The sequence below is a fragment of the Martes martes genome (assembly GCF_963455335.1).
Source record: "Martes martes genome assembly, chromosome: 11".
Lineage (NCBI taxonomy): Eukaryota > Metazoa > Chordata > Mammalia > Carnivora > Mustelidae > Martes > Martes martes.
In genome coordinates, this window is record NC_137899.1 from 28,128,124 (window position 1) to 28,141,236 (window position 13,113).

Here is a 13,113-nt window from a genome sequence, read left to right on the forward strand (position 1 = left end):
GTTTATCATTGTACACACACACAACATACATGCACACATGTATGAAAGAAATAAAGATAATACAGAACTCTACCCATTCTAGAACAAAAATATTTTATAACTATCAATAGAAGTTATTTATGTTGTGCTACTTTCCCATGCTGCTCTTTTCTTGTGCCAGAAAAATCTCTGAAAAAAAGAGTTTATACCTGGTTACTCATTTCCATTAAGACATTAATCCCTGTAACATGATATTTACCTTTATAAAGGTTACCAGGACCAAATTTCCTCTTCTGCAAACAAGATATGAGTGCTTAATATTTGATTGGCATTGGGGATAAACATTCAATTAATATTTGCAACTATCTTCCTAATGTTTATAATAAGAAAACAAAGAGGCCAGTAATACTCTATGTGGTGTAGTGTTTTAGGAGTGGAAGCATTCATTCATTCACATTATCCAGAGAATGTGGTATCTGAGTTGCCTTGCTTTACAAGTAGAAATTAGTCATTGAAAAAAGATGAAGGGGTTCAGAAAGGGCATAAAACAAAAAAGTAATATAAACAGTTTATATATAATGAAGTCCTATTCAAAAAAATGAAGGATTGACACATTGTTATAGACTTAGTGAGCTGTAAATGGTGCTATATTCCCAGAATTAAAGGCATGTATCTGGGATTATATATGTCTAAGGATAGAGAAGAACATGATTGTTTTCATTAGCTAAGGATGTGGAATTTTTGCAATGTGAAGTTGGCCCCCAAGTCTGTTTTCTTACTAGTTAAAGTTAGAATAGTAATATTACCCTCTCCTTCATGGTTTCATGAAGATTACATATTAGGATGCTTTTTGTCAACTAGGTCTGGAACTTAGTACACACTCACAAGATGCTGTCTATAAATATATTCTCTTGTTATTACATAGTAGCTGTGGAGGCAGCATTTGAAATTGTGGGGCCAATTTGGAGCCTACCACCTTAGCAGTCAAAAATGATTAATTAAAGCTATTCAGGTGGTGATGGAAAATAAGAGGATAGCAGAAAGCATTTGAATCTACTTAAGATGGTGTCTGTATATTTTCAGAATATAGGTTTCAAGAAAAATGTATCTTAAAAATTTGTGAATAATTATGATTAAAAAAATTAAACAGTGAATTTTTGAATAGGAGAATAATTGCTATGATGTACTTGGACCTTTAAGTAAAAATAAACATCTATAATTCACTTAAGTGTAGTTTGAATAATTGAAACTTGACAGCAATTTAATTAATACTTTTCCTTAGTACTGTGAAATTTTCTCCATGCTTTTGGAATACTTTTTGAATGTAGGGACATTGATACTGTATTCTGTTTCTTACCAGAATCAATTGCAGATACATTGTAAACTATCAATGGCTAGAAGAAAATAATTTATAATTACTATTCTAGTTTAAATTCGTATCCTTATACGTAGATGTTGACGTTATCAATGACCTTGTGGTTCCTAATGAGATTACATCTTTGTAATTCACAGAACCACTATATTAGAGTCACTTATACAAAAAACAAACAAACAAACTGACAACTGGTTAAAATGATGTCTTGTTTACTCCTATTATTCATGTATTAAGTCAATACTTGTAACATATTTAAGGCTTCCTTAGAGTTTCATAGCAATTTACTCAAGTTTTAAAGTCTAATTATGTGTTTCATTTATGAAATGCAATAAGATTGCAGTTCAGAGTGAGGAGAGAGAGAAATTTTAGAGATTTGAGAAAGTAGGAAAGCTCTGAAATTGTCATCACTGACAGTGGCAATATGAATTTATTAGGGACATAGACAAGTGTGGGTATATTGACGACCATTTGAAAGCATGGTTATAAATCCAAAGTGAGTCCAAAATGCATAATTGTGTTATTTTCAACAAGTATATACTATTGCTTAGGTGCTGTCAAAAGAACAGATGATCATCGAATTTAATCAGAATTGAAGGTTTTTTCTGCCTAAATTTAAGTTCAAAGGAGGCTGGTGGACAAGAGTTAAATGTTTGCAAATAGAGCAATAATACTAGACAGTGGATCTAAGCTAGTTAAAAAGAATGACCCCTGTAAATAAAGAGAAGGTAGTAGATTCCTCAGCATGAAGATCTGAGATAGAGAAATACCTAAATATTTTGGATCGGGTTGGGTAATGACCAGAGTGAGATGTTTGTTATCTAAATTTTCTAAGGTGTTGCAATTATTTATGACAACGAAGTCCTGACAGTGACTCTGGGAGTGGGTATCTGCAATAGGGAGGATAAAAGAAGGGCAGAGGTGTTAAAAAACTGAGCAGCCATTCTGTAACTAGAAGCCATATTGGTGGGTAATTTTCATGGAGGCTTATTTACTTATTTTTTTAAAAGATTTTTAAAGCTTTTCAGAAAGAGAATGCATGTGCAAGCACAAGTGGGGGGAGGAGCAGAGGGAGAAGCAGATTCCCCACTGAGCAGGGAGCCTCATGCAGGACTGGATCCCCCAAGGACCCTGGGATCATGACCTGAGTTGAAGGCACTTAATTGTCTGAGCCATCAAGGTGCTCATGTGGTGGTTCAATATGCCATGAAATATGCCAGGAGAAGTGGTGAAAATAAGTCCAATTAGCTGGAAATTAAATTCACTGGTGAATTTGAGGGTAACAATAATAGTTAATGTCTGTTAAAATTTGGTGATATATACCTCAAAGGTATTTTTCCATATTTGAAATATTTCAGTATTTGAAGGAGGAAAGAGGTGCCTGGTTGGCACAGTTCGTTGAGCATGTGACTCTTGGTGTCACTCAGCGTCGTGAGATCGGGTCTTTGGTCAGGCTCTACACTCAGCGTGGAATCTGCTTAAGACTCTCTCTTCTTTTGCCCCTCCCTGTCACATCATGCTCTCTCTCTCTCAAATGAATAAATCTTTAAAAAAAAAAAAACATTTGAAGGAGGAAAGAGACACACTGGACGAGGAAAAATGGGGAATAAGTCATTTATTTCATCTCTAGGCTCTAAGATTTTGGGATATGTTGCAAATATTACCTTCACAGCAGTGTTCTTCAAAGTTTTAAAAAAAATCTTTTAGTGTAAGAAGTGAAAGGAATAGCTTAATGGAAAACACTGACATCCATGTATATTTTAATACAGTGTCATACATGCTACAATGAAGTTATATGTATATTTTTATAGATGCATCTAGTTTTGACTAGATGGTAGCACTGGGAGAGGGTTGCAGTGAGGATATCTGAATCTAGTCTCATAGTACAGGAAAGGCAAAGGGGAAGAGAAAGTTGGTCCATCCAGCTGGAGAGGAAGCTATAAAAGATTTTCAGTTTGCACACCATCCTTGAAGTCGTGACTGTGCAAACTCTTTCCTACAGTTCTCTAGCTATATGTTCTAAATGTTCTGTAACAAGATGTATTTTTCATGTGAACCTAGGTGGTATTTCTTCTACAAAGGTTTCCTCTGACTGATCTAGCAGTGTTTTTTGAATGCCTATGGAGCTTATTACATGCACTGAGCATCTTGGAAGGAATTATAAACTACTGTACATTATTCTTTACTATATTTTACTTTACTATATTTTACTTATATTTTACTTTACTTATATTTTACTTATATTTTCCCAACTGGAATTTGGGTTCTTGATGAGAGAAGACCATGTTTTATACATCTTTAAATTCTTTCAAGTAATTTACAAAGTGAACTCTATAGTTAAATGTTACATAAAAACCCATTGAATGAATTATATTTATTAAACTAGTTTAAGTGCTAATTACTTTGGTATTGACTGGAAAACATCTTACTTATCTAAAGACATTGTACCAGATATAGTTTTGCATAAAAATTAGTTCTTTAATTCAGTAAAATATTGTGCTTTGGTTTCAGTGTTTCAACTCCAATTTGAAATAAAATATATGCTAAATAATATTGTAATGGAAGAACCCTTAGAAGATAGTTGTCATGTAGTATATATTTGTTAAATACCTGACTATAATAAGGATAAACGGGCACCATAGATGTCCTTAGACACAGCTCGACTAGATTATCTATGCAGTCTAATTTCACCAATTTTGGGGGTGGGAGCAGAACACTGAAAAGGAAAACAGAAAGAGGAATGAAAATTTGAATGCCACCTCACCAATACACACCATCAATTTATACCTTTATAGATTATGCCAATCTTAGAATATGATTTCCCTTATACCTGATATCACCAGTGTCAATCATTTAAAATTGAATGTTAGCTCTTTTATCCCTCAATTTCCATTTCCACTTTCAACTGATAGGCTTAAATTATTTCATTTCTCTTTATGAGTTACCATTCACTATAATTTACTTGTAAGTGCTTTTTATTGTCTGGATGTCATGAAAAAAAGAGTAATTACTGTCAAACCTGTGATATTTGCCCTTACCCGACGATTTCCAGGCAAGAAGTTTAACTTTGTGTTTCGTTTTGAATCATTATTCAGTAAGTTCCCATACCTATAAAGAAAATTTAAAAAAAATGGAAATATTTATAAATATTTCAATTCATATATGCATAAGTAATTAATGAATCAATAGTTTATCTTTACAAATAATTAGATAAACATTACATAATGCTTTAAACCTCAGATTTTCCCCTTCAAAACATTAAGTCAACTTTTTTTTTCTTTTTCCCATTTCTTTTTTTTTCTTTTTTTAAATTTCTTTTCAGCATGACAGTATTCATTGTTTTTGCACCACACCCAGTGCTCCATGCAATATGTGCCCTCCCTAACACCCACCACCTGGTTCCCCCAACCTCCCACCTGCCCAGGATCCTTGGTAGTGAGATTTGATTGGGTCTGCTGATGTTTGTGGCAGTGAGGAAGCAATCTTGAGCAGGCAGGAGCACTATGGATAAAGGAATAAAGAACAGAGAAAGTTTTAAAAAAGAAACTTAGCACCTATTTTTTAATCAAAATTGTCAAAATTATTAAAATCAATCATCTGCTTTGCTATTAAACAAATATCATTGAGTTACACAGTAAATACTCCTTGTCCAAAAAGAAAAACTTAATCTAAACAAAATGCCAATTAACAAGTATTTCTTTTGTACATGAAAATGGAAAAAATCCTCAAATCATTTTCATAAAATTTCCTTAAGAAAATATTAGCTTCCAGGGGCAGCAGTTAAGCACCTGCCTTGGGTTCAGGCTCTCTGTTTAGTGGGTAGCCTGCTTCTCCCTCCACCTCTGCTCCTCCCTCTTACTCTCCACCTGTTCCTTCTCTCTCTTTCTCATTCACTCTCTCTCTCAAATAAATAAAATCTTTGAAAAAAATAAAGTCAACAATTCTATTGCTGTTATTTTTTAAAAAAGAGAAGAAAAAATATCAGCTGCTAAAGATATTTCAGATTACTCTGCCATTTCTGCAATGAGGAAAAGAAAAGAAAAACAACACATGACTATGGAAGTGATCATTTGAATTCTTGGGGAGAAGTTTCTAGCTTACCATAGTATCTGGCAGCACTACAGTTCTGTCATGATCCTCTTGGCAATAGCACATTCCATATATCCCTTTCCATGATACATGATTTCAGATGTGAAATGCATTATAGAGAAGAGTAGGGAATGGGTGCAATGTAGATTTTTAAACACAGTTATTTCACTTAGTTTACTATATTTTTCAGGCAAATACTTTTTTAGCTTGAATTATCTGACTGATGGTTTAGGGAAAAAAGCATTAGTTTTAGAACCAGAAGATCTTGGTTAACATCCTGTATCCAAATAAAAAACAGTGATGCTGTCATCTGACTCTCAGCTTTGTTGAGATAACAGTAAGGATAACCTCTGTAATACATAAAAATAATAGGTGTTTGATGCATTTTTTTTCCAATTTCTTGTCTCTACTTCCACTGTGGCCTTTTAAAGTCATTCTTAATGAGCAATGAACAAATTAAAATAGAAGCAGCAATTGAATTCTTACTCTTTTTGAAGAAGAATGGCATAGAGACACATCAGCAAAGAACTCCCATTAGAATTAGTACTGCAGGAATCCAGTTATCAGGGTTCCAATAATATGAAATCTTTATTAAGACAGAAGTAGTAATCTGAGAAATATAAAAAAATATTTAGTAGGAACTGATAGAAGTACAGTTGAGAAAATGAAGAACACTATATGCTGAGTAGAGTGATTTGCATGTTTCACTCTTTCTTCTTTTTAAATTATTAAAATAAGATTATCACCTGAGAATTCTTTGAAAAATACAAAACACGAAGAGCAAATTACAAAGTATAATAAACTAACATCTCTTTCTGCCACCCCCCCCAAAAATGTCTTTGTTTAGAAGCAAAAGTCTTTGTTCATAATATTGACTCTGGCTAGAATCCTCTCTCCTGTCATGGTGAACTTCTTGTACATGCTTGTACATGCTTGTTCATTTACCAGGGTTATCCTCCATCATTGCTTTTGCAAGCCTGACTTCTGGGTACCCCATCTCACTGTGCAGATTTCTAATGTAATTTTTGGAATTAATTTGCCATATTTATATTCTTTAATTGTGCTGCTTCTTTGGGAAATAAACCCCTATTTTCAAAAGAGCCATTATTACTCTCTCATCTTAGAGGTATGGATTTTGTAGAATTCTTGCCACAGGGAAGACAGTAATGAGTTTTGGTGAGTTTGAATGAATCAGAGGGTTGCTTACAGGCCAAAGTATTATTAAAAAAAAAAAAAAGAGTTGTTGGTTTTTCTCATTCTCTATCTTAAAAACACACAAAAAAGTGTTTCTCAGATGGATCCCCAACTAACATGTTACTGTTTAAAAAACAGCTAGTAATACAAAGTTTAATATAAACAGACTTTAATTTCCGTGACTAAACAACATGATATTCCCAGTAGATGGCAGCGTAGGATAGAGTAAATTTGTGAACACAGGCATATTAGGTATGCTGTGTCTTAAAACATTAAGTCCTGGGGCTGGTTTCACGGAAATGAGAAAGGGAGAAAACATACTTTTGCAAACAAGAATCCATCAACAACAGTAGTAGCAAAAATAGCACTACTTATATAAGTCAGTGAGAAGAATTCTGATTACTTTGTTGAATTTTGGTAGCTGTTGAAATTGGTTATTATATGACTACACACTCAATCAGGGCATGTCTGGACAAAGCAAGATCGAGAAATTAGACCAGATTCTAGCAGGGTCAGTTGAAATACTGTGACCTTGTTTTCCTAAATAAATAATGTATTTCCAGTGATACATAAATGGATGACAATTTGCTTATGTCTTAATCACCTAGCTGTTTTCAGCTCATTAAGACAAAAATATTCCTACCAAACTTATTTGGGAAGAATGCCACTGCTACAAAAAATATTAAAAAAAAGATACCCCAGCCTAAACCTGTTAAGTTTGTGTCCTTCCTTCCTACAAATATTTATTGAACGCTTACTATATCCCAAGAAATATGCATCAGAATCACTATATAAAGGAAATATAAAACCTTAGAAAAAAACCCTTAAACTGAAAAGGATAAGAGTAGCATTTATTTAATGGTCACTGTGTGCCATGGTTGATGCTAAGCCTTTTAGCTGTATTATTTCAGTTTCCCCTAATTCTAATCCTAAAAGAAAGCTGTTCACTGCTTCCAATTTATAATTGCAGCCTGCTGCCCAGGGAGTTCTGTATATTATCTAAATTTGTACAGCTACTAAATGGTAGAACTCATGTTTGCATATAGATGAGCGTGTCTCTAAAGATAGCGTTCTTTCTACTAGACAATACCTACCTCCCAAGAAATTGAGGATATTATGAGAGTTTTGAGAAAAATGAATGTCTATATCATATAAAGATATGTGTAGGGTTTTATTGTTGTTATTTGGTTTTTTGTTTGGGGGGTTTTGTTTGTTTGTTTTTGTCTTTTGGGTTTTTTTGGTCATGAGCTTTGAATTGTATAGATCCAATTAAAGGTATTTGAAAATTGCTTAAAGGTTAGATGAAAGGATCATCCTTACTCCTTGTACTTGCTTTACTTGACAGATATGGGTAGATTTCCTAGTTTCTTTATTCTTGGTCTTTTCTTCTCCCTCTTTCATGTATACACACTAAAAATATCTAATTCCTTTATTTAAAAAAAAAAGCCACACCATTAAAAAAAAAATGTTAAAGTCTAAGACAAATCGGGATATAACATTTCCCCCCCCCCCCCAGGAATTATATTAAAAAAGCACAATGGGGTGCCTGGGTGGCTCAGTGGGTTAAGCCTCTGCCTTCAGCTCAGGTCATGATCTCAGTGTCCTGGGATCGAGTCCCACATCGGGCTCTCTGCTCTGCAGGAAGCCTGCTTCCTCCTCTCTCTCTCTCTCTCTGCCTGCCTCTCTGCCTACTTGTGATCTCTATCAAATAAATAAATAAAAATCTTTAAAAAAAAAAAAGCAAAATGTTTCTGTGTGAACTAAATATAGTATTACTGACTTGTTTTTTTATAACATGTTTATTACAAACCTTCACATCTCTTGCTTTATTTGATCCTTGCAACATCTTTTGTACAATATATACAACTATTCTAATCCCTTAGATAATCCATATGCACAGTAAATATTTGAATATGTATTATATGTAGGCTTGGCTCTCTCAATTAAATACTCTTTCAACTGATGTTCAACATAATTTTTAAAAACTGAATTTGAGGGTTAGCTTTTGACACTCTCAGTGCTTCCATAGTTTCTTATACTATCACATTATGTTTTAACTGATTTTTGACTTTTTGGAGTCCCCAGTAGATATAATCATGAGGACAAAGACATTCACTCTTGCCTTACTTCTTGCAATAGTGACCTAACTGGCCTTGTTGCCCTGTTTTCCCCTCTACTCCTCCTATCCTCTACTCTACTAATATAGTTTTAATCCTGTACTATTCATTTAAAACTCCCAGGAATCTAAGTTGGCTTTGAATTATCTACAAAACAAAGTCTAAAATCCATAGCGTTGACTCTAGACCTGTTTCAGTCTACCTTCTTGTGCTTACCTCTGAGCAACCCTTCTCACATGGTCTAGACACTTCTAATTTTTCTCCTTTCAAGAAAAGACCATGTACTCTTGCACCTTTATTCCTTAATTTACAGCATTTCTAAATATCTTTGTTTCTTGTTCTACCCATTAAAGGGCTACATAAATTACAAAAATCTCTTCCCAGAGCATCCCATATTCTCTAAGTCAGAATTTATGATGTGTCCATATAATGACAATTGTTTATTCTTGCTTTATAATACTTGTCATAATGGCATATAACTTGATTTATTGGAAATACATCTACATGGCTATTTATAAGTATTTGCATGGTGTGAGTCCTGCCAATCTCTTCACTTTATTTCACTATTTTCTCTAACTTACCACACCAGAAGATTGCTGAGACTTCTACCATTTCACTATCTTTTTGCCAGTCTTCTTGGTCCTAGCATTTACTAAGTTTGACTTTGGGCAAGTTGTTTGAACTCGTATCAGGAGTATATGTGTATCTGTGTAAAGTATAGTATAATATATATGTGTATAGATAAATTGATAAACAAATTTCATGACTAGCTATAAAATTTTGTTAATATATTAATGGAATTATTTTCTTATAAGAAAAATCATTGAAATTTTATTTAATTATTTCATCCGAGAATTTCCAGAACTTATTTTAGGTCATGTATATATTATTATGCAAAGTATTCTCTTTTTATAGTTATACTTTAAATCTAGATTGCAACTTTTTTTTTAAACCAGCTTTTGGGCTTGCTTAAGCAGAAAACATGAAGATACTCTTATAGTTGATCAAACAGTTACTCCTCTTTGTCACGAACATGAGGAGTGATGAAATAAATGGCTAAGGATTGACAGGACACTGGACTATATATGTCATCAGACATTTATCTCACCATTAGGTAAATCACCAGTGAAAACAAAAGAATTTCTCATCTGTTATTTGATCATGTACCAAGCTTCTTACATCTGTGTGCAGTTAATTTGGTTTGATTCATAACCTTAATTACTTAACTTGTTATATGTTACAGGAAAGACAATAATAATATTCTCCCTGTCATGAAATCTTTCATCAATGGGTATTAGAGTCACAGCAGATGTGTAAGGCTATAACCTAGCAGAGTACAATTTATATATTTCTGCTGACTTTCCAATTATTTCATTTAACTCTCATCGAAGATAGTTTTTAAAAGTCTACAAATAAGAAACTCTGCTTCAAGTTTATAAAAAGTTTCTTCTCATGCAGTGTCTCAAAGATTTAAAATCAAATAGAAACCAGATTTCTATAGAAAATAGTGTTTAGTGCTAAAACACTGAAAATTTAATTAGAAATGCCCATTTTTCTCATTTGCCAAATTTTTAAATAAAAATTAATAAAATATTAGAAATACTTTTACAAATATTTGTATTATAAATAAAACAGGAAAACTTGTTTTGTTTTTTTTTTTTTTCTTAGAGGGAACTGCAAATGAGAAGTAGAGTGTAGTAAAGGAAAGATCATTTTTTTTCTCCCCTGCTAGGTTCTTGGCTGAGGACCCCCTGTAATAAAAGACAGAATAACAACAACAACAACAATAAAACCCAGAAGTTTAATAACATGCATGCCTCCTGTATACATGAGAAATACCCAGAAAAACTGAGTAATTCTCAAAAATGGCCCAAGCCACCACCTTAAATACCATCTCCAGTTTAAGACAAAAGATGATGTGGTTGGAGTGGGGTGTAAAGAGAAGCCAGTTATGAGACATTGCCAGAAAAAGCAGTAAACAAGGGTAAGGCAGATTTAAGTCAGTTGCTTTTCCACTGATAAAGAGTTTAGAGAAATTCAGTGATCTTCCTCTTGGTATATATAGAGAGAGATATCCTTAAAACCAAGATTTTCCTTATAAATGTCCCTTGCAAAAAAATAACTTCTATTCTGTTTTCAAAGCTTTCTCCATGTCAGCTGATTCCTAAAAATAATCAGCCTAGGGGCACCTGGGTGGCTCAGTGGGTTAAAGCCTCTGCCTTCGGCTCAGGTCATGATCCCAAGGGTCCTGGGATCAAGCCCAGCATTGGGCTCTCTGCTCAGCAGGGAGCCTGCTTCCCTTCCTCTCTCTCTGCCTGCCTCTCTGACTACTTGTGATCTCTGTCTGTCAAATAAATAAATAAAAAATCTTAAAAAAAAAATCAGCCTAAAATAAAATAATTCTTATGCCAAAGAGGCATGTTTTGGGGTGGTAAATTCTGTTGTCCTTCAAGAGGTTTGAACATCATTTCAGCCTTCATTTAATGCCAAATGTTTTCAAACAGTCTTTTCCCATGTTTTCATCAATTAATAAACATTTATAAAATAACTAATATAATGCTATACTTACTAGTCATCTCCTATTTTCCGAGCATTGCACTAGGAGAGGCTTCTGAAGTAACTTTTAATAATCCCCATGGCAGATAAGAAATTGAGGTTCAGAGGTGGTAAATAACTCAGCCCAGTTTCACAGCTGTTAAAAAACAAAATTCAAAGTAAATTTAAAGATCAAATTGGCTTTATTCAATGATTCATGAATCTGGAAGCATCCCATCTAGCAACAGAAAGGAGCTCCAAGGAGCTGTACAAAATGGCAGATAGGGTCAGGGACAAGAAAATATCTGATTATCTAAACTTTCTTTGGGAGATTGAGGGGTCTGTCAGGCAGATTAATTCACTAGTGCTGACCAGAAAATTCCAGACTGACCAGTTATGATTGCATAACTGGGAAAGAAACTGCATTAGGTTGGATGGTAAGCCTTGGTTTGCTGATGTGGAGCTTAGCACAAATTACTCCATTTTGGGCCTGTTGTTTTTTTTTTTAACACAGTTATGGAGTGGGAAGACCTGGGATTCAAACCAAGATCTGTCTCATTCCTAAGACTATGTTCTTTCTATTCCACAACTGGGACCTTAAGACTATTTGCTGTCCATGTTAAAATTCTAGCAGAATTTACATGAAATTATATTATTATATTTCATTTCAAACTTCCATTTGAAAATCGTATTTCCTTTTGATTAGAAGACCTGGTCACATTAAGAATAAATGAGTATGGTGAGAATTTAGTAATATTGCTAATATGTTTTCTGAATATGAGGTTATTATAAAAAATAACTTCTTTTTTAAACTATGATATTACTCCTAGAACTTCTTATGCATTCTCATATATGAGGTACTAGTGAAATTAGTAAATGCTATAATATTAGAACAAATGCTGAAAATAAGAAAAAGACATGAAAAGATTATTTTAAAATATAACAACAGAAGTTTAAAGTAATTAACAGCACTACTTGATTTTCCTGGAATGAAACATAGGGCCACTAGCTAAAAGACATTATTTAGGAAAGTAAAACAAAATGAAAACATTTCCTAAGTCTCTTTAATTAGTGATATTCTCACTTTGATTACCCATATTATTACTCTTGAAGGACATGTGACTTTCCTTACATTTTATAAAATATTATTTAATATTTTAATATTAAATTTAAAATGTTTAAATTATTAAAATTTAATATATTTAATAATGTATTTTAATTATTGGTTTCTATTTTGTAAATAACTTTTTAAAATAAGTCAACTACACTAATAACAATTATTTTCCTTAAAAATAAATCCTTGGTCTTCTGCAAAGTAGCTCAGGAAGATTTAGTCATGTACTTTAGGCAATAGAACAGTCAAATAAAATCAGAAAAGAAAATTATATACCAAATATCCAGGATGAATTTGTTTATGAAGAGACAGGCAAAGTTATGCCATACTGGTTTTCCATATCTCTGTCTACACCTTTTTAAATAAGCTCTTCTGTAAATCTTCTGTTACTTTGTGTCTATGTACAACTGGTTCTTAACTGAACAAAAAGACCGAGAAATAAATAAATGTAAAATGTGATTCTCACTATTAAAAGAGTGATTTTCTTATAGGGTATATAAATACAACACTTAAAACACATGGAAATAAATTCCCAAACACTTGCATGACCATGTCACTTCTCAACAGGGAAGAAAAAGTGCAGTGTTTTGAGGGTCACTAAGAGAATTTACTCCCGAGCAACATCTGAAGAAAGGAGAGTGACTTAGCCACCTAGTTCCCCTGTCTGCTACTTAAGAAGAAAAATTATATGGTTTATAGTTAGAGGTTGAATA

At 33.2% G+C, this 13,113-nt stretch overlaps 1 pseudogene across 1 annotated transcript in view; it reads right to left on the bottom strand.

The window, feature by feature from the left end:
• The window catches only part of LOC308352437 (cadherin-related family member 3-like), a 149,483-nt pseudogene that overhangs the window by 15,737 nt on the left and 120,633 nt on the right, over positions 1–13,113 (bottom strand). The window contains exons 15-16 of the transcript in view: positions 5,927–6,050; positions 4,390–4,459 (exon numbers count right to left, since the gene is read on the bottom strand). The product of the transcript in view is annotated as a cadherin-related family member 3-like (transcript). The remainder of the gene's footprint in view (positions 1–4,389; positions 4,460–5,926; positions 6,051–13,113) is intronic.